Source organism: Apodemus sylvaticus, chromosome 9 (genome assembly GCF_947179515.1).
Source record: "Apodemus sylvaticus chromosome 9, mApoSyl1.1, whole genome shotgun sequence".
In the NCBI taxonomy this organism is placed as follows: Eukaryota; Metazoa; Chordata; class Mammalia; order Rodentia; family Muridae; genus Apodemus; species Apodemus sylvaticus.
This window is the reverse complement of record NC_067480.1, coordinates 99,419,856-99,441,749: the sequence shown is the minus strand read 5'-3', so window position 1 is coordinate 99,441,749 and position 21,894 is coordinate 99,419,856. Positions and strand designations below refer to the sequence as shown.

The 21,894-nt window shown below is 36.4% G+C and overlaps 1 pseudogene; it reads right to left on the bottom strand.

The window, feature by feature from the left end:
• Positions 1-13,997: 13,997 nt before the first annotated feature.
• LOC127693175 (uncharacterized) lies at positions 13,998-14,166 on the bottom strand (annotated as a pseudogene).
• Between the last annotated feature and the right edge of the window lie 7,728 nt (positions 14,167-21,894).

Sequence of the window (21,894 nt, the reverse complement as noted above, 5' to 3'; positions counted from 1 at the left end):
AGAAAAGTCCCTTATGACAAAACAATATTTATTCTATGATTCTTACAATTTGTTTATAATTGTACCTTTTATTAAGGAATCTTGGGGTTATTTTTCATAAGATGTAGTACCAAGAACAAGCTGAGATATATATTTTACATACCATGGTAAGATTTTCCCATCATCCCTCTGTCCCGATCTCTTAAAGGGTATACCGGGACCTCTGCTATAAACTTTACAGTGCAGGGGCTGAGCTTCACCTCCCCTGTAACTCATTCCTATATAATAGAGACATTTTGATTTATCTCTCTTCTTTCTCTGTACTCCTGCTTTCTCTCTTTTCCTCCCCATCTCCTCAGTCTCCCTTTCCAGAGCTACATCTCTGGCCTCATTTCTTGAGACCAGTGAACCTGCCTGAGATCTGGTTCTGAAAACTTCATTTATATACTCTAATCTGACTTGCATTTACTTATTTTAATGGCAGAAGATAACTTCTCCATACCCAATTAAAATATTTAAGAAATCAACTACATTCATCATTTATTAACTAATGTAGTACACAGTAATTGAATTCCACTGTGAGAGCATCTCCACATTGCTCTTTCTTGGTCATAATTGTGATGTGAGGCTAAATTAAAGACCATGGCAAGCATAGGATCTTGGGACCCATGAGTTGCAGTACACAGTTACCTCACTAATACATCTCACTAAACCTAAACCATATTTATCGTCATGGCAAAGATATCTCCTCCCCAAAACCCTCTATATAAAAAGACCTTCCACGCTCACCTAACTTTGTGTCCTTTTCTCTAGATTAACACATTCTAGTTCAAGGAGAGATTTTGGATGGATAAAGAAAGGAAGACATAACATTTGGCTGTTGTTTTAGCATCGAATGTCCACTTTTACCTATTCTCATAGAATAGCTATGTTAAAAAGGGTCATAGAAAGTCTCCCAACCAAAAAAAGCATGGGATAGCTTCAGTACAGAATTCTATCAGACCTTCATATAAGACCTAACATGAATACTCTTTAAACTATTCCACAAAATAGAAACAGAAGGAACTCTACCCAACTCGTTCTATGAAGCCACAATTACACTGATACCAAAACCACACAAAGATCCAACAAAGAAAGAGAACTTCAGGCCAATTTCTCTTATGAATATTGATGCAAAAACACTTAATAAAATTCTTGCCAACTGAATCCAAGAACACATCAAAACGATCATCCACCATGATCAAGTAGGCTTCATACCAGGGATGCAGGGATGGTTCAATATAAGGAAATCCATTAATGGTATCCACTACATAAATAAACTCAAAGAAAAAAATCATAAGATCATCTCATTAGATGCAGAAAAAGTATTTGACAAAATTCAACATCCTTTCATGCTAAAAGTCTTGGAAAGAACAGGAATTCCATGCCCATACCTAAACATCGTTAAAGCAATATACAGCAAACCGGTAGCCAACATCAAACTAAATGGAGAGAAACTTGAAGCAATCCCACTAAAATCAGGGACTAGACAAGGCTGTCCTCTCTTTCCATATCTTTTCAATATAGTACTTGAAGTTCTAGCTAGAGCAATTAGACAACATAAGGAGGTCAAGGGGATACAAATTGGAAAGGAAGAAGACAAATTATCACTATTTGCAGATGACATGATAGTCTACTTAAGTGACCAGAAAACCTCCACCAGAGAACTCCTACAGCTGATAAACAACTTCAGCAAAGTGGCTGGTTATAAAATCAACTCAAGCAAATCAGTTGCCTTCCTATACTCAAAGGATTAGCAGCCTGAGAAAGAAGTTAGGGGAATGACACCCTTCACAATAGCCCTTCACAAACAATATAAAGTATCTTGGTGTGACTCTAACCAAACAAGTGAAAGATCTATATGACAAGAACTTCAGGTCTTTGAAGAAGGAAATCGAAGAAGACCTCAGAAAATGGAAAAATCTGCCATGCTCGTGGATCGGCAGGATTAATATAGTTAAAATGGCCATCTTGCCAAAAGCGATCTACAGATTCAATGCAATCCCCATCAAAATCCCAACTCAGTTCTTCACAGAGTTAGAAAAAGCAATTCTCAAATTCATCTGGAATAAAAAAAAACCCAGGATAGCTAAAACTATTCTCAATAACAAAAGAAATTCTGGGGGAATCAGTATCCCTCACTTCAAGCAATACTACAGAGCAATAGTGTCAAAAACTGCATGGTATTGGCACAGTGACAGACAAGTGGACCAATGGAATAGAACTGAAGACCCAGAAATGAATCCACACACCTATGGTCACTTGATCTTCGACAAAGGAGCTGAAAACATCCAGTGGAAAAAAAGATAGCCTTTTCAACAGATGGTGCTGGTTCAATTGGAGGTCAGCATGCAGAAGAATGCGAATTGATCCATTCTTATCTCCATGTAGTAAACTTCACTCCAAGTGGATCAAGGACTTCCATGTAAAACCAGACACACTGAAACTAATAGAAAAGAAACTGGGGAAGACCCTTGAGGACATGGGCACAGGGGAAAAGTTCCTGAACAGAACACCAATAGCTTAAGCTCTAAGATCAAGAATTGACAAATGGGACCTCAAATTACAAAGTTTCTGTAAGGCAAAGGACACTGTTAAAAGGACAAAACTGCAACCATCAAATTGGGAAAGGATATTCACCAACCCTACATCTGATAGAAGGCAAATATCCAATATATACAAAGAAATCAAGAAGTCAGACCCCAGGGAACCAAATAACCCTATTAAAAAAGGGGTACAGATTTAAACAAAGAATTTTCACCTGAAGAAATTTGGATGGCCGAGAGGCACCTTAAGAAGTGCTCAACATCATTAGTCATTAGGGAAATGCAGATCAAAACAACCCTGAGATTTCACCTTACACCAGTCAGAATGGCTAAGGTCAAAAACTCAGGAGACAGCAGGTGTTGGCGAGGATGTGGAGAAAGAGAAACACTCCTCCACTGCTGGTGGGGCTGTAAGATGGTACAACCACTTTGGAAATCAGTCTGGCGGTTCCTCAGAAAACTGGACATGACACTTCCGGAGGACCCTGCTATGCCTGTCCTGGGCATATATCCAAAGGATTCCCTGTCATGCTATAAAGACACATGCTCCATTATGTTCATAGCAGCCTTATTTATAATAGCCAGAAGCTGGAAAGAACCCAGATGCCCCTCAAAGGAGGAATGGATACAGAAAATGTGGTATGTTTACACAATGGAATACTACTCAGTAATTAGAAACAATGAATTCACAAAATTTTTAGGCAAATGGTTTGATCTGGAAAATATCATCCTAAGTGAGGTAACCCAATCACAAAAGAATACACATGGAATGCAATCTCTGATAAGTGGATATTAATTAGCCCAGAAGCCCTGAATACCCAAAGCACAAATCACATAACAAATGACTCCCATGAAGAAGTATGGAGAGGGTCCTGATCCTGGAAAGGATTGACCTAGCATTGGAGGGGAATATAAGGACAGAGAAAAAGGAGGGAGGTGATCGGAGAATAGATGGAGAGAAGAAGGTTTATGGGACATATGGGGAGGGGGGGGATCCGGGAAAGGGGAAATCATTTGGAATGTAAACAAAGGATATAGAAAATAAAAAATATTAAAAAAAAAGAAGACAAAGAGAGAGCCCAGATGTGAATTCTCTACTTTTCGTCCCATGTCTTCTGTATGGTTGGTGTTTCTGGTTATTAGATGGTACTTCACTTCCATGGTGTGTGTCTGATTTGTCTCTATATCATCTAAGAATTGTTCTTGCCTTTGTATTGTATCTGTCTGTTACTAACAAGAAACCCATTCTAAATTTATTGAATAGTGCAGAAAATATGTATCCCTATAATTTTCTGTAAAAGTCTTTAACAATTTTACAGGTGAAGTTATTTTACTGACAGAAGAAAACTTAAAACCATAGATAGAGGTTATTAATCCATAGACAAACCTTTGTGTTTAAAATGTACGGGATATTTGTTGTATAAGATTTATTCTGCCTTGTTAGCTGATTGGAGCAAATTGTTACCATAACAGACTCTTACATCATATGTTGTTCCAAGTCAGAAGCATAGAAGAAGAGTACATGACTGAATATTAAATCTATATATTTAGAATAGTTTGCAAATGATTATTTCAAGGAAAGTGAAAGGCACTGGAAGTCAGGTTATATCACTTTTTTGAGACAGACTAAGTTAAACAGTGGAGTACACTGTAGGATGGCAGGTTCAGTATATAATCTTAAAAGATTTGAAGGCATGTTAAGTTTTCTGAAGATCTGACGAATATAGAGTCTCTTTGAAGGCAAGAAATATTTTCAGAAAAATTCACTCCTCATCTTTACATTCTGAAATTTGAAAAATATAATGTGATTAAATCCTCTTTATCTTAACTGTAAATCAGATGGTTGCTTTCTAATGTTTCAGTTTTGGCTAAAGAATATGGAAAAACATCAAAAACAGGATCCCTTGATGTCTACGGTAGTTTCAGTGAGCTGTTCTTGATGTTTCTGAATGGTACACTTTCTGAAACTTAAGTTTTTCTCCTCTCTATCTGACCCAGAACTCTTACACATGTATTTCCACACATGTATGTTTGTTTATTTATACATATGGCTGCTTGCATATTATTCATTGGTATATAAGTAATGTGTGTGTTAATGATGTTACCCACAGTTAGGGTCTACTGGTTGTAGCTAAGACATGTTTTCATAACAAAATAATGAAGAGTGAGAACATTGTTTATATTGTCAGAGAGGATTGACAGCATTATCTAAGAGGAAGGATAATTTCAGTGGGAAGGATATCATTGGTTTTAGGCACTCCATTAGAGAAGTGGACATTCAGTGCTGTGTCAGGAATTAAAACACTCTGCATACAAGTGACTTAGAGGCTGTTGTTGACAAGTTGTTGTAAACTGATACCTCAACGATAGGTAAAGAAGTGACCATGCTTCTGAGACTATGGAGAGGATGAGACCAAATATAAGTGAAAATACTAATGCATGATATACCAGTATAGTTTTTGATATGATTGAAGATTAATAAGTTTGACAAAAGTATAATTATAGTGATATATGGTGGCTACATATTTTGGAAATTTGTTTTTTTTCTTCAATATATTTTTTATTTACATTTCAAATGATTTCCCCTTTTCTAGCCCCCCACTCCCCGAAAGTCCCGTAAACCCACCTTCTCTCCCCCTGTCCTCCCACCCACCCTTTCCCACTTCCCTGTTCTGGTTTTAATGTTGTGCTAATGATCACATGTTTTATTCTGTATTTGGGAAATCTGAATATTTAGAGTCTGAGAACACAAAATAATATTAAATGTCAGTATGGTATAAAAACATTCTTAGAATAAAAACATCTTGAAATAGCAGGAGATACACAACTCATGACTCTGGTACAATTCTTCCCAACCTAATAAGGAAAAATGAAGCAGAAATATTCTAAATATAACTGACTAGAAAAATTTATTCTACTGTTTCTATGGAAATAGTAAAGTAGTTTTAATGTAAGGTGATTTTTAAGTCTGAACCCTACTAGGAAATTTAATTTAATTTTAATTATGAAAGCAAAAGGTAGATATTTTATGAGATGTGATATAACATTCATTAAGAAGTATATAATTGAATTAAAAATGGATTAGCACTATGTGATCTATTTCTCCTACCTACATTCCTTTTCATATTTTAAAACTACTATTACTTGATAGACACTTTTCTTGTTAATATATTTATTGATACAAAATGATAAGTTTGTCTATATCTTTAAATAATATCCTACAAAATATTTTAAATGGCAAGCTAATATGTCAAAATACAGAAAATGTTTGGCTTAGTTTAGAATTCAGAGGCCTATAAACTTGCAAAGGCAGTAAGCAGAAAGTCAGAGACTATTGCCCTTGTCCCTGTACAAATGATTAAGTGTTAAGTAGATAATGATTAATGGGAAGCCAGTGGATAACCCTAGAGAGAATTCCCTAGGCCAGGGCAATTAAAGAAAGTTATAAATTGTTGTGGAAATCTAATGTATATCTATCAATGTAATTTTACATGAGAACAGAAACATAAACATATACATTAAAATATTGAATAAAATATAAGCAAAAATATCAATTAGGTTAATATTTTAATCAGTATTCTTTTTGCTGTCCTTGAAGATTAAGAATTATGATTAGCATACATATAATTATGGTGATCTATGGTAGCCAAATGGCTTGGATATTTGAAACACTGTGACAAAGATCCCAGATTTCATTCTATCATTGGAAAAGTTGGAAAATTAAGGTATGAGGAAACAAAATAGTATGAATGTTACTATGCTCTAAATACATCTTTAGAAGAAAATGTGAGATTAACAGATCAGAATCAATGAGATAAACCTGGGAGTAACAAAGTAAAGAAGTGTTTATTGAGTCATACTACATCCAAACGTACAGAATTCTATTTCTCTGATTGGGAAGGTACTTATATAAAAGTACAAGGATTTAGCTGTCCCATTGCTTGAATAGTTTTTATAATTATATTCCCTGAATTGATGTCAGACAATTTCTGATTAACTGTAAGGTTAACAGAAAGACAAAAAGAACCACTGCAATAGCAGTTATACAAAAGGCAATCAATCTTAAAGCCAACTTGGAAGTATAGGAGAAAACAATATTATGGACATAGAAAATAAGAGACCTCATGCTCCCAGCTATTATGATGTAATATGTTTTTCTTTATAATTATATGTTACATTGTACATGCCTGTGAGTCAATGACTGATGTGACATAGGTCTGCATCAGATTTCAAATGCCAAATTTTTAAGATGCTGTGGCCACAAGTAAAAGGATCCAAAATGAGTCAATAGCTGGCAAATCAGTGAGTGACATCTCAAATGATTATTTTCTTCTCATGATTTTCCCTCTACTCACCCTTTCATGATGAGCTCTGTTTCTCCAGTAAACGACCCATGAGCAATAAGGAAGAATCAATTGACCAGTTCAGGAAAGATCAGATTCTTAATTGTTAAAGAATTAACTGTATGAAGAAGAGAATATGGGACTCAAACCAGGAAACCTTGAGAGCAGAGAGGCACGAGGGAAGGATAAGTAGCTCTTACAGGGGAGTAACATCAGAAAGAAAAAAATGGGAACAGCACTTTTCATCCACAAATGCACACAAAGATCATTGCAGCATCTCAGTGCCACAACCCCTTGCCCTGGAATCTTATAAAGCTTGAGATGGTAGTTATATGGTTTGAATCTATTGTTGTAGCTTAATTGGCCTTTTGAAGACAATAGCAGAATCATAATTGATTTTTTACTTCCTCCATTACTTGTAATTATGCAACTAAAACTTGAGAGCAAAATTATCCTATGAATACAATTAGACTAGTAAACGCAGTTTGACTATGCTTGTTCTAGAAATAAATACGTTAAAAAATCATCCAGATTTAGATAATTTTATATTTCTTTGTATGTTTCAAAATAAACTGGGTTGGTGTCCTGAGCAAGTCAGTAGAGTGTGTACTAGCATGAACTGTAGTATCATTTAAATTGGTTTTCGTGCTTCATGCTTTTATTTAGCACACAGGAGTTAGAGACAAGAAGATCAGGAGTTCAGGAGTCAAAGATCATTCTTTGTTCTGTAGCTAGTTTTTAGTAAGTCTGAAATAAAGACACCATCTCAAAATTTTTTGTCTCCTTCCAATAAATCCTAATTACATAGTGTCTAAGTTTCGAAGAGTTTATTAAACTTTGGTATTAATCAATACTAATTGATATGTGTGTGTATGTTGTATGAGTCTCTTATGTGTATATTTGTATATTTATAAATGATACTTGTATGTACATGATAAAATCATTTGGATTTGAGCTTAGTACAAGGAGACAAGGATGGATCAATTCGCATTCTTCTGCATGCTGACCTCCAGTTGAACCAGCACCATTTGTTGAAAAGGCTATCTTTTTTCCATTGGATGTTTTCAGCCTCTTTGTCAAGGATCAAGTGGCCATAGGTGTGTGGGTTCATTTCTGGATCTTCAATCCTGTTCCATTGATCCTCCTGCCTGTCACTGTACCAATACCATGCAGTTTTTTTTCTTTATTCGATATAATTTATTTACATTTCAAATGATTTCCCTTTTCTAGCTCCCCACTCCCCGAAAGTCCCGTAAGACCCCTTCTCTTCCCCTGTCCTCCCACCCATCCCTTCCCACTTCCCCGTTCTCATTTTGTCGAATACTGTTTCACTGAGTCTTTCCAGAACCAGGGGCCACTCCTCCTTTCTTCTTGTACCTCATTTGATGTGTGGATTATGTTTTGGGTATTCCAGTTTTCTAGGTTAATATCCACTTATTAGTGAGTGCATACCATGATTCACCTTTTGAGTCTGGGTTACCTCACTTAGTATGATATTCTGTAGCTCCATCCATTTGCCTAAGAATTTCATGAATTCATTGTTTCTAATGGCTGAATAGTACTCCATTGTGTAGATATACCACATTTTTTGCATCCACTCTTCTGTTGAGGGATACCTGGGTTCTTTCCAGCATCTGGCAATTATAAATAGGGCTGCTATGAACATAGTAGAACATGTATCCTTACTACATGGTGGGGAGTCTTCTGGGTATATGCCCAGGAGTGGTATAGCAGGATCTTCTGGAAGTGAGGTGCACCAGACTGATTTCCAGAGTGGTTGTACCAATTTGCAACCCCACCAGCAGTGGAGGAGTGTTCCTCTTTCTACACACCCTCTCCAACACCTGCTGTCTCCTGAATTTTTAATCTTAGCCATTCTGACTGGTGTAAGATGAAATCTTAGGGTTGTTTTGATTTGCATTTCCCTAATGACTAATGAAGTTGAGCATTTTTTAAGATGTTTCTCCGCCATCCGAAGTTCTTCAGGTGAGAATTCTTTGTTTAACTCTGTACCCCCATTTTTTAATAGGGTTGTTTGGTTTTCTGTGGTCTAACTTCTTGAGTTCTTTATATATATTGGATATTAGCCCTCTATCTGATGTAGGATTGGTGAAGATCTTTTCCCAATTTGTTGGTTGCCGATCTGTCCTCTTGATGGTGTCCTTTGCCTTACAGAAACTTTGTAATTTTATGAGGTCCCATTTGTCAATTCTTGCTCTTAGAGCATACGCTATTGGTCTTCTGTTCATAAACTTTCTCCCTGTACCGATGTCCTCAAGGGTCTTCCCCAGTTTCTTTTCTATTAGCTTCAGAGTGTCTGGCTTTATGTGGAGGTCCTTGATCCATTTGGATTTGAGCTTAGTACAAGGAGACAAGGATGGATCAATTTGCATTCTTCTGCATACTGACCTCCAGTTGAACCAGCACCATTTGTTGAAAAGGCTATCTTTTTTCCATTGGATGTTTTCAGCCTCTTTGTCGAGGATCAAGTGGCCATAGGTGTGTGGGTTCATTTCTGGATCTTCAATCCTGTTCCATTGATCCTCCTGCCTGTCACTGTACCAATACCATGCAGTTTTTAACACTATTGCTCTGTAGTATTGCTTGAGGTCAGGGATACTGATTCCCCCAGATTTTCTTTTGTTGCTGAGAATAGTTTTAGCTATCCTGGGTTTTTTGTTGTTCCAGATGAATTTGATAATTGCTCTTTCTAACTCTGTGAAGAATTGAGTTGGGATTTTGATGGGTATTGCATTGAATCTGTATAGTGCTTTAGGCAAAATGGCCATTTTAACTATATTGATTCTACCGATCCATGAGCATGGGAGGTTTTCCCATTTTTTGAGGTCTTCTTCCATTTCCTTCTTCAGAGTCTTGAAGTTCTTGTCATACAGATCTTTCGCATGTTTGGTAAGAGTCACCCCAAGATACTTTATACTGTTTGTGGCTATTGTGAAGGGGGTCATTTCCCTAATTTCTTTCTCAGCCTGCTTATCCTTTGAGTATAGGAAGGCCACTGATTTGCTTGAGTTGATTTTATAACCTGCCACTTTGCTGAAGTTGTTTATCAGCTGTAGGAGCTCTCTAGTGGAGTTCTTCGGGTCACTTAGGTAGACGATCATGTTGTCTGCAAATAATGATAGTTTGACTTCTTCCTTTCCAATTTGTATCCCTTAGACCTCCTTATGTTGTCGAATTGCCCGAGCTAGTACCTCAAGTACAATATTGAAAAGATAAGGAGAAAGGGGGCAGCCTTGTCTGGTCCTTGATTTCAGTGGGATTGCTTCAAGTTTCTCTCCATTTAGTTTGATGCTGGCTACCGGTTTGCTGTATATTGCTTTTACTCAAATACAAATGGATCAAGGACCTCCACATAAAGCCAGACACTCTGAAGCTAATAGAAAAGAAACTGGGGAAGACCCTTGAGGACATCGGTACAGGGGAAAGTTTCTGAACAGAACACCAATAGCGTATGCTCTAAGAGCAAGAATTGACAAATGGGACCTCATAAGGTTACAGAGTTTCTCTAAGGCAAAGGACACCATCAAGAGGACAGATCGGCAACCAACAAATTGGGAAAAGATCTTCACCAATCCTACATCAGATAGAGGGCTAATATCCAATATATATAAAGAACTCAAGAAGTTAGACTCCAGAAAACCGAACAACCCTATTAAAAAATGGGGTACAGAGTTAAACAAAGAATTCTCACCTGAAGAACTTCGGATGGCGGAGAAGCATCTTAAAAAATGCTCAACTTCATTAGCCATTAGGGAAATGCAAATCAAAACAACCCTAAGATTTCATCTTACACCAGTCAGAATGGCTAAGATTAAAAATTCAGGAGACAGCAGGTGTTGGAGAGGGTGTGTAGAAAGAGGAACACTCCTCCACTGCTGGTGGGGTTGCAAATTGGTACAACCACTCTGGAAATCAGTCTGGCGCTTCCTCCGAAAACTGGGCACCTCACTTCCAGAAGATCCTGCTATACCACTCCTGGGCATATATCTAGAGGATTCCCCACCATGTAATAAGGATACATGCTCTACTATGTTCATAGCAGCCCTATTTATAATTGCCAGATGCTGGAAAGAACCCAGGTATCCCTCAACAGAAGAGTGGATGCAAAAAATGTGGTATATCTACACAATGGAGTACTATTCAGCCATTAGAAACAATGAATTCATGAAATTCTTAGGCAAATGGATGGAGCTACAGAATATCATACTAAGTGAGGTAACCCAGACTCAAAAGGTGAATCATGGTATGCACTCACTAATAAGTGGTTATTAACCTAGAAAACTGGAATACCCAAAACATAATCCACACATCAAATGAGATACAAGAAGAAAGGAGGAGTGGCCCCTGGTTCTGGAAAGACTCAGTGAAACAGTATTTGGCAAAACCAGAACGGGGAAGTGGGAAGGGGTGGGAGGGAGGACAGGGGAAGAGAAGGGGGCTTACGGGACTTTCGGGGAGTGGGGGGGCTAGAAAAGGGGAAATCATTTGAAATGTAAATAAATTATATCGAATAAAAAGAAAAAGAAAAAAATCATTATGCATTGCTCACAGTATTTCTCAATTTCTTTTTAATATAACTGTTGGGAGGCTAATGAGGTCCATTTTTAGAATTACTAGAAATGGATAATAAAAAGATTTTGTTTTCATTAAAAAATTAACTCTAGCTATAAACATGCTTAATAGCTAGGCCTAAATATCTTGAGAACCATAATACTGAAGGTTTAATATGCTAATAAGAATATAACTTACATTTATAGTCTAAGTTTAAGTAATTCCCATATAATTTTATTGTATATTAACTAGGTTTTCTCTTTTATATATATGCATTATATTCCAGCTTTTAAAAGTCATCTAAAATGTAATTAATATGTAATAATTATACCATATAATTTGAATTCATCATTTTATACTATTAAATGTATTTCAAAAGACGAACTCAAACATTGAAAATCAAAGACTATTAAAGTATTCTGAAAACATTTTGAACGACCACAAAACTGATTGAGCTACACACATATTTGAGTAACAGATGATGTAATGGGTAAACGAAAAAGAGCTCCTTAAAATTATACACTGAAAGCATATAGGTTGAATAACAAATGCACTGTAAGATCTCTGCAGATCTAAACAACTGGCAGGACACAAGCACAGTCTCAGACAGATTCAGGTACCATAGGACACTTGAAGAAATAACACATTCTCTATTTTAATTTATGAAATAAAAAATTAGAAGTGCTTCGTAGATGCTTGGTCTAATACATTTTTTAAACCAATTATTTCATCTTTTATTGTGAAATGAAATTGAGCTGTATAGTAATATGGAACATATTTTTATACCATGGAATTCAAAGATATATAAGAATTTTGAAAAATGCTTAAAATTTTGTGCAACAGAACATGATAAATTAAGTTTAATGGCCAAGTAAATATTTTGACAAAACCATGTGATCATTAGCTTAATTTGTAAGTAAACATTTGTTGGAGAGAACTAACTAAACAATCTTCATTTGGTGTTTGAAGATGGAAGACAGCGTAAGGTCTAGTCCTATAGAACCTCCAGGGAATTAACTAGGGAAAGCTGAACAAAGCTACTGTCACTATCATGAAGTGGAAATGTTCAGCGTCCACCTTGAAGGAATTGGCTTTCTTTGGGAAGCTCTATATTCTCAGAGCAGATGGCATTAGCAGATAGTGAGGGCCAAAGTTCAAGCCAGAGATGCTCTGGTAATCTGCTGGGCACATTCCATGATGGATAGTATAATAAGCCAAAGAGGACTGGATGAATAGATCAAAAGAACCCGGCAGCAGCAGGGGAGTAGAGATACCTAGAAAACCATCTTCCCTTCACCCTTAACACTCATCTAGAGAGGTGACATGTTTCCATTTTACAAAGACGCTTGATGTGGCTGGAGAGATGGCTCAGTGGCTAAGAACACTCGCCGTTCTTCCAGAGAAGACAGGTTCGATTCTGAGTACCTACATGTGACTCACAACTGCCAGTGGATATGATGGCCTTTCTGACCTCTGCAGCAACTTCATGCACATGGAACACATGGAGGCAAAAAACGAAAAATAATGAGTCTCTGTATACACATCTACCCATCCCATCTACCCATCTTACTCAAAGATGAGTGCATTTCTAGTTAGATTTCTGAAGGACACAACAGGACCTTACAAGGGAATATGTAGATTGCTAGGTTGGGAATCTTACAAAGGATATTGTAAGGCTTATGACTGGCACAAGTAAGAATGACTACATAGCACCCATACATTATAATTCTATCCCAATCTGTTCCCTTCACACTTATTATTCTTTTGTAGATGCAGCAGATTAGCTTTGTGGTTGTCTTTTGTTTTATTCTCTTTATCTCTTCTATTCTCTTCCCCTTTCTAGTTTAATTTTTATAAGCTACCAGAAAGAGCATAGGCTGTATTGATTTGAAGGGGTCTTTTTATTTCAACCTCATGATTATTATATTTCAGGTATTTACCTCCTTCTTTCTATTCTACATTGTCCTTGCTCTCATAGCATTTAACCTCCTCATTTTTTTCCTTCTACTTCTTTTTCTCTGTCATCAAATGTTAGTAATTGACACTATTTCTATTTGCCCCTTAATTTCATACTCACAAGAAAGTTAATACAACAAAACAAATGTTTGCTTAGAGCATGCTATTTTCCATTTTTTATTCCCATGATTCATAGATTTTTTTTTCCTGGTGTCTCATAGAGTCTCCAGTACTATTGGTACCTTTTATTTCTAAATGATTGGCTCTTAAGAATTGTCTATTTATTTACTACTGTATTTTCACTGTGGGCCTATTCTTTCATACAGATTTTATTTACAGACAGTATTCTATTCTTAGGGGATTCCTGGAGATCAAGTCCTGTGACCCCTACACAAATCAAGCAGAAGAAAATAATACTCTAATCTTACTATAATCTACTGTCTACTGCATTTTGCAAAAAACTTCCCCAAAATGAAAAATATTTTCTGAAGCAATGCATTATCCACACATGTGAAAATTCCAATGCCAAAACACATCAAAATTTCAGGCATCATGCACACATCTAAGAAATACTAATGCCATTCTAATGGCCTCCAATAAGAGTAAGTTAGAGCAAGCCCTAGAAATATCATTCAAAATAATTTATTTAAATATACTTGAAGAAATCAACTGGATATCAAAAGTTGGATTGAGTTCTACACTTGATCTTAGCCAAAAGGCTGAGAAGCGATGGATTGAGTTCTAAGGTGAAACAAACAACAGCTAAGTGAAATAAATAAACAAAGAGTAAGATAGTAGGATTCACTTCAAAGGGAGAAATACTGATGGAAACCTGGAAATATGAAAGAAATCTATTAAGTTGAGTACAAAATAATGTGGATCATCTTATTAATAAAATGGAAAAAGAGGACAGTTTTAGGACATAATGTAAAAAATAAGAAGATTCAGACACTGTCTTAGATAAATTTTTAATAAATATTAATAGAAAATATGCAATCTGTAAGACAATGTAGAATGATCAAATTTGTGAAATATGAGAAGGGAGAGGACCATAACCAATTAATTGAATGAAATATCATTTGTTGCAATGATATATTTATTCTAAACTCTACCTCAGAAAATATTTACTCAGAAAAGTTTTAGCATTAATACAGAAGGAAATAAAAGAGGAACAAGTAGGAAAGGAAAAAGTTAAGATCTCATTATTTCTTAAAGAGACCTCAAAGATCATGCTAGAAAATATTTACATTTGATAAAAGTACTTATATCAAAATGGAAAATATATGATTCAGCTATAAAAATCAAACAGATGGCAATGCTGCAGAGTGGTAAATGCCTAAACTATATGCAGCCCTGTCCCGCTCCTCCAACTCCCAAAATGAAAGAATGAATAGTAGAAAGTTAGGATGGGAAAGGGAATAAGGAAGAACAAAAGTGAGATAGAATAGAAGTAAGCAGTATGAAAAGAAAAAGAAAAAGGAAGAACTATAGCTTTTATGCACACTAAAATAAGAAAGAAATCATAGAAACAAACTATCCATAATTGCCCAGCTTAGTCCTGTTGTGTTCTGACATCCACATACACATGATGGCAAGTAAACACACACACATACCCACTACCCCTAAAGACAAAACAAGGAAAGCAAGCAAGCAAACAAATAAATGTAATAAAAATAAAAAGCCCAAAGAGTTTTTAAATTAACAAATTAAGATGTAAGTCAGGGCCTTGTTGAAAGAAGACCAATCCAGATGCAAACCTACTAGAGCCCAGAATCCAAACCAGTAGATACAAAGCATTAATAATGACAGACATTGATGAAGTATACACAGAATACAAAGAAAACAAGGCTTCAAAAATGTGGGTCATGACATGGCAAGCATGGCCAAGACATAGTTAGCTAAAGTCACCAAAGGAACCAGAGAAGACTCAAATTAGTAATATCACATTTCAAAAAGCAGCAGATACCAGTGACTCTCTAAGATTAATCCTAGGTAAAATAACCAAATCAAGCAATTAGATTGAAAAGGTCATTAAAATACAATGTACCATATTAAAAACAATTTCACCAGATATATTCACTGTTAAAATTTATCACACTTGTAAACAATTACTAATGCCAATGTTCCTTAATCCAGTTCACTAATTCATAGAAGAGAACTGGGAAAATGTTACTAAAATCCTATTAAGACTCTAATCATTACAACAAAGCTAACCAATAATACAGAAAAGATTTGAAAAAGAGAGACAGTCACAGACATCTATCTCCAAGGTCCATATATAGTACATTCATTAAAATTCTTGCAAATTATATCAAGACGATATTGACAGTATCCCTTATCATTATTCATATAAATTGAATGAAAGAGATGGCATCAGAAATTAATGAAACACTTGAAACTCTGAAGCTCTTAGATGAAAGAAGTAGGGATACTGTAAGATATAAGAAAGGTAAATTTTTCTGAGCATGACTTTATTTGTTGACAAAAAATGTAAATAACTGTCAAATAGGGTCTCAAGAAGTAAAGAGTTTTTATACTCAAAGAATTGAGTCATGATAAGCCTCCAGAATGGGAGAAAACATTGCTACCTACACATCTGAAAGAGGATTAATATCTAAGATATAAATACAAACAAAACACCCCTAAAATTCATCAAAATCCCAATCACTTGCTGGACAGATAAAGTTGACAGTTTTCAAAAGATGGAATATAAAGAGTTGATAATCCTTAAGATAAACACCGCAGCTAGCCATCGGGGAACTTAAAAATTAAAATGGTATCATACTAAGAAGAATATATATGTATGTATTTATATATGTGGATATATATCTATATCTATATCTATATCTATATATTTACACAATAACAAAACAACAATTAGGTTTTTGAAAAGACTGATATTAATGAAGAACAGGAATTATGGTGGAGTTTAGAGGAAGGAAAGGAAAGGGAGACACATAATTAAATTATAATCTCAAAAGAAAAACTATTGAGATCCTCTTACATCAGTTAGAATAGAAGTCTTTAAATAGAAAAACAATAACCACAGATGTTTAGGGAATATAAGGTAAGGGGAAGTCTTGTGTACTGTTTATGGACTTGTAATCTAGCCCAGAGACTATGGGCATTGTTACCAATAAGATACCTGCCATATGTGTCAACAGCAACTCTCCTGTATTTGTTCTGAAGGTATGAATGACTCCAACTCAAAACACCAGAGAGATATTTGCATGTCAATGTTTTTATTAGATATATTCTTTATTTACATTTCAAATGATTTCCCCTTTCTTGATTGCCAGGTCCCAGAAAATCCCATAAGCCCCTTCCCCTGTTTCCCAATCAACCCTCCCCTGCTTCTCTGTCCTGGAATTCCCCTATACTGCTGCACTGAACCTTTCCAAGACCAGGGGCCTCTCCTCCCTGTGATGTCCAACAAGGCCATCCTCTGCTGCCTATGCTTCTGGAGCCATTAGTAACACCATGTGTACTATCTGGTTGATGATTTTGTCCTTGGGAGCTCTGGGAGTACTGGGTGGCTCATATTGTTGTTCCTCCTATGGCACTGCAAATCCCTTCAGCTCCCTTGGGTCCTTTCTCTAACTCCCCCATAGGGGACCCTGTGGTCAGTTTAATGGCTGGCTGAGAGTGTGTGTCTCTGTATTTGTCATGCACTATCAGAACCTCCCTATATCTGGCTCCTGTCAGCAAGTCAACCCTTTATAATAGCCAGAAGCTGAAAAGAACCCAGATGTATTTCAAAAGAGGAATGGATACAGAAAATGTGGTATATTTACATGATGGAATACTACTCAGTTATTAAAAACAATGAATTCATGAAATTCTTAGGCAAATGGCTGGAACTGGAAAATATCCTAAGTGTGGTAACCCAATCACAAAAGAACACACATTGTATGCACTCACTGGTAAGTGGATGTTAGCCCAGAAGTTTGGAATACCCAAGACACAGTTCACATATCAAATGATGCCCAAGAAGAAGGAAGAACAAAGTATGGATACTCTTGTCATTCTTAGAAGGGGGAACAAAATACCCACATAAGGAGAAACAGAGATAAAGTGTGGAGCAGAGTCTGAGGGAAAGACCATCCAGAGACTGTCCCACTTAGTGACCCATCCCATATACAGTTACAAAACCCAGACACTATTATCAATGCCCACATGTCAACATTTTTGAGACATGTTTCACTACAGCTAAGCTATATAAGAACACAGGTTAATAATCATGAGGCAAAATAAAAGAAGTACCTTTCCCTCTGAATCTACCTCTTATTCCTAAATGATGAGAAGATATAATTTTAAATGGAGTCGGTATTATGACTATATTATAAAGCTTGATACAAATTTTTACAAATGAAGTCTCCATGGAAGTAAACTTAAGTTCTGGATACACTTATGATTTGATAGTGACAAGAAAACTATTTAAAATAAGTTGTTGGGGAATGGACATGCAAGGTCACAGTCAAGAAAAGCATTGGTATCAAAAAAATTTAAGTCATTTTTTTTTTGACCTGAAATTTTCACTTGTTCAATGAACCACTTAACTTTGCTCCAGGCACTGTGAACTTCTTGATAGAATGCACAGAATTGTTTACTTTGAAATCAAATTTTTATATTAAAAAACAAATCTTAGAAACTGATATCTCAAATTTAGTTTAGAGAAAAAGAAACCACTGTATGGTATAGGTGAAGGAAGAATTTATTTCTGGGAATCCAAGACTTAACAAGTTACGGGTGCTGAGGAATGACCACCAGGCTGTCTCATTTGTCCTCAGAGGGACACATTGACATGCTTTTAACTATTGTTGCTTTATTCTTACATATTTTTAAGTGTTCTTTTGATTTATATCAGCAATTTTACTGAGTTAATCACTTATTCAATGAACATACAGTGGAAGTTCAACATTTCTTTCTGCCTTTCTGGTAAGTTCTTGGTGCATGAAGTGAAAAGATGGGAGATTTTTGTAGGTTATTCCTCTTGTGTTTGGAGAGAGATAGCTCCGCAATTATGAGTGATGATCATTGTTCATGTAGAGGAACTGACTTCAGTTCCCCAAAGGAAGTGTTAGGGGAGCAGCTGAATGAGCTGAAGAGGCTTGTAACCCCATAGGAAGAACAACAGTATCAAATTAACCAGACCTTTCAGAGCTTCCAGAGCCTAACCTATCAACCAAAGAGTACTCATGTGCTAGTCCATGGCTCCCACTACTTATGTAGCATAGGATGGCCTTATTTGGCTTCGGTGGAAGGAGAGGTGCTTGGTTCTGTGGAGGCTTGATACCCCAGAGATAGGGGGATGCTAAAGTGGTGAGGCAGAAGTAGGTAAGTGGGTAGGTCAGGGAACAGCCATTTAGAGGGAAAGAGGAGGGGAAATGGGGTGGGAGTTAATGAAAGGGAGACTGGAAAGTAGGAAAACATTTAAAATGTAAACAAAATTATTAATGATTTTTTAAAAAGAAAATTATTTTGGTGGGAGAGCCACCTATTGATATAAACGGGCATGAGCTTATATCAGTGATCCATTCTTATCAATCAGTCGGATGAGTAAAAATGATTAATCTGAATGAAAAGTTGGGGAAAGATTTGAAAATGTGGTTCCTTTTCTCATGCAGCACAGAAATGAGTATTAAATGCCAGCTGTTTATGTACGTATTAGGAAAAAGTCTTGACTTTAAAGGGAAGATTCATTCTGAGGCACATAGAAAGAAAGCTTATTCCCGAGGGCACTTTGAGCCAAATAACTCTTTTTAGTTTTACCTCAGCACTTTAAACTGTAGTGACATGCACAAACACCAAAGGAAAACTGAGACTTGAGGAAGAAATGGAATGTATTAGAAAGAAATCCCCAAAGCTATTGCACTGTCAGAGCAAATAAGCATTCTGGAAATAGGCACAATCAATAATATTAAAGACTGATTACATTTATTATTATTGACTTCTGTGAAGCCAGTTTGATATACAGTCTTTCAATATCCCCAAGGCTTCTTCGAATTTCTCGGGTGGCTATGCATGTAGAGATTGTAGAGTCCGGGGTTGGAGGGTGAGCAGGAAGCTTCTAGCCTGCAATTATAGCTCTCCTTCATAATGTGTTTTATAGACATTGACCTGAATTTCTGGTTATCTTCCATATATCCAAGACTTTTCACGTTCCAATATACTTGGTCTCTGAAGGTCAGAAGTGTTCGGAGTGATTTATAAACAAAGCAAATGTCAAGGGAAAGTGTAGCATATCATTTAAGTGTCTTGAGTGCTATGTTCTTCAGGTGATAGTGATGTGAAGATGCAAAAAATTAAAGTTCTGTTGTTTTCTGATCATGAGAATAGCTAACAATCAATTATAGATTTAAAACTAGCAGACATTTGGTTTGCAATTCAAAATAAAATGTTAGGGCCTGTCTATATTCTACTTAAAGCTGATAAGCTGTTTTGTCCTATATGTGAATTGTCATATTGCAGTTAGATAATCAATCCTATTTGAGCTCACAACTGAACCTCTTTGTGAAAAATAACATCAACAACAACAGCAACAACAACAAACCACAAACACTTTTTTTTAAATGATTTTTTCCCTATCTAAGAGCTGACTTGTTAAAGCAAAGCAAGAATATTATTTGAGACTAAAGTAAGTTTCTTCCTTTCTTTCCTTTCTATTCATTGTTTTTACTTTTGATCATTTCAATCAGATTACAGTTTCTGAATGGTGGGTAAATTCACACAAATAGTTTCAAATTGAAGTGCTGATGTCTATTCTTCCATTACTTCCTCATAATTACTATCAAGGCAATGGCCCTCTGTATCATTCAACAGAGTACAAAACATTTAGGTTTTAAGAACATTTAAGTTTCTTGAAATGAAATGGAAAATATAATGCCCATATTTGAGTTTTGTTGACATAATCCAAAGTTTAAAAACTGGTAAGTGGCTATTAGCCCAGAAGCTCAGAATACCCAAGAATACAATTCACAGACCAAATGAAGCTCAAGAAGAAGGAAGACCAAAGTATCCATACTTTGGTCCTTCTTAGAAGGGGGAACAAAATACCCTTGGATGAGATACAGAGACAAAGTGTTCTACAGAGACTGAAGGAAAGACCATCCAGAGACTGCCCCACCTGGAGATCCATCCTATATACTGTCAACAATCCCAGACACTGTTGTAGATGCCAACAAGCACTTGTTAAAGCCTGATATAGATGTCTCTTTACGCTATATTTGCCAGTGCCTGACAAATACAAAGGTGGATGCTCATAGCCAACCATTGAACTGAGCACCAGGTCCCAATAGAGGAGCTAGAGAAGGACCAAAGGAGCTGAAGGGGTTTGCAACCCCATAGGAGGAACAACAATATGAATTAATCAGTACCCCCAGAGCTCCCAGGGACTAAACCACCAACCAAAGAGTACACATGGAAGGATCCATGGCTCCAGCTGCATATGTAGTAGAGGATGGCCTTGTTGGACATCAAAGGGAGGAGAGGCCTTTGGTCCTGAGAAGGCTAGATGCCCCAGAATAGGGGAATGCAAGGACAGGGAAGTGGGAGTGAGTGGGTGGGTGAGCAGGGGGAAGATGGAGGTGATAGGGTTTTTTTTGGAGGAGAAACCAGGAAAGATGATAACATTTGAAATGTAAATATAGAAAAAGAATCTAATTTAAAAAAAAAAAAAAGAATACTGAAGTCATTCTATACAGAATGAGGAGCCACAGATCTTCCTCCATTAACCATCATAACAAGACATACATAAAGGTGCCATAGAGACACTCATGTCTTGGTGGTAACCAGCTTCTTTTTGTATGGAATTCCAGACCCGGAACAGGAAGAAAATCATGCCCAGAACTAGAAACCTAACCAAGTACCTGTGCCTTGACACCTTAGAAACTACTATCATCTATTTCATAGACTATAATAACACTTAACTATATTCTAAACTTACTCATTTACCCATAGATATACATAGTTCTCACTCCTCATCAAAGATGCTTCCATTTATAGCAGATGGAAAACAGTATGGAAAAATCACAACTGGTCAAAAATTCAGGCATCAGCTAATAATTGGGTACCAAGCTCCAATCGACAAAGCATAGCTTCTGAAACTAAGGTTCAGGTAACAACACGGGAAAAAGATGGAAAACTCTGTAAGTGCCAGAAGAGAAGTACATCTGCTGTGAGCTTCCATCTCCTATAAGTGTCAGAACTGCTGCATGTATTACATCTTAACAATATGACTGCATAAGCGGGGCCTGAACAGTAACAACACCAGTAGATGCACTAACATGCAAGGAGGAAATCTTACATGTTTCACGCGTAGATAAAGAAGGACAATTAAGGACTGTGAAAAGAGTAATAAATAGTATTTCCCATGGATGAGCCTTCTAAATGGTTACACTGCCAAGTGGTCAGCCCTGAAATTATATATACACAAACAACATTAAATTTATTCAACATTT